Genomic DNA, 1,326 nt, shown 5'->3' with positions numbered 1-1,326 from the left:
CTGTCCATCACCAACTCCCGGAGTTTACTGAAACTTACGTCCATTAAGTCGGTGATGGCATACAGCCATCTCATCCTCTGTCGTCCCCTTCTCCTCCCGTCTTCAATCTTTCCCAGCATCAGGGTCTTTTCAAATGAGTCAGTTCTTTGCATCAGGTGGCCAAAGTATTGGAGTTTCAGCTTTACTCTCTTTAGGAACACCTAAATCCTTAGGAGGGCTCTCAAGAAAGCTCAGTGGTAAAGAATCACGTGCAATGAAGGAGACCTGGGTTCAGTTCCTGGGCTGAGAGGATCCCCTGGAGAAGGAAATGGCAGTCCACTCTGATATTCTTGCCTGGGAATTCCCATGGTCAGAGGAGCCTGGCAGACTACAGTCTATGGGGTTGCAAAAGGGTCAGATAAGACTCGGCTACTAAATAACAACAAAAGTCCTTAAGAAGTGCATTTTCTGTAACTGGTTGGGAGTCTTAAAGAAAGGTTTGATTTTGATCAGTGTCTAAAACTGCCAAGAATATGCTGTAATGACAACTGCATTCTGACAGTAACATTCTTTCACCAATATATTGTTTATAGTAAAGAGAATACTCTCCATGTGAGTAGTCCAAAACCTTCCCCTGTATAGTTACTCTCTAAAAATCACATTCATTGCTACTCTTCTGAATGCCTTCAGCAGAGAGATAAATAAGGAATTCAGTGTCATATAATGCTTTATTCAGAATTTGAAGCTCTAGCGATTAGGCTTTTTTTTTTTTTTTTGCTCTCTGAAATATTTGGTATCTTTGTCATCAATTGAGAATCCCTTGTATAAATGGAGTCCATATTGATTGGTTAGTTTAGATTCAAAATCAGACTTTATGGTCTCTTTATAACTTTCCTTTGGTTATTTTGCTGACTATATCCCAAGGATGATGAGTTAAAATTGACAATGGTTTAAGAAATTCTTTAAGTTATCTAGTTAAAAATGTATTCATCCATACAGAGATGCACTTGGAAATTTGCAGAATATCTGCTTATGAAAGTTCTATTCCTTTGTCCAATGATACTCATCATTTGTTTGAAATAAGCCTAGTTTCTGTTTGTTTAATTTGGGTATGACAAAATTCCTCCTCTTGGGCCTCAGTGCTCCAATGGTCTAAAAAGATTAAAGCATTACATGTTTGTACTGAAACATGAGACAATTCTAAATACTTTCCTAAGTTAGACTCTTGCACATTGATGGTTTCTAAGATGCAAACAACAATAATAAAATGGTCTAGATGACAATGAGACTTTGATTATAACTATTTGTTTTTTAGTTTATGCTCAGTCTAACAATTTTGAAAAAAAA

The sequence above is a fragment of the Bison bison genome, unplaced genomic scaffold (assembly GCF_000754665.1).
Source record: "Bison bison bison isolate TAMUID 2011002044 unplaced genomic scaffold, Bison_UMD1.0 scf7180017864291, whole genome shotgun sequence".
In the NCBI taxonomy this organism is placed as follows: Eukaryota; Metazoa; Chordata; class Mammalia; order Artiodactyla; family Bovidae; genus Bison; species Bison bison.
The sequence above is the reverse complement of the archived record's forward strand: the minus strand, read 5'-3'. Positions refer to the sequence as shown.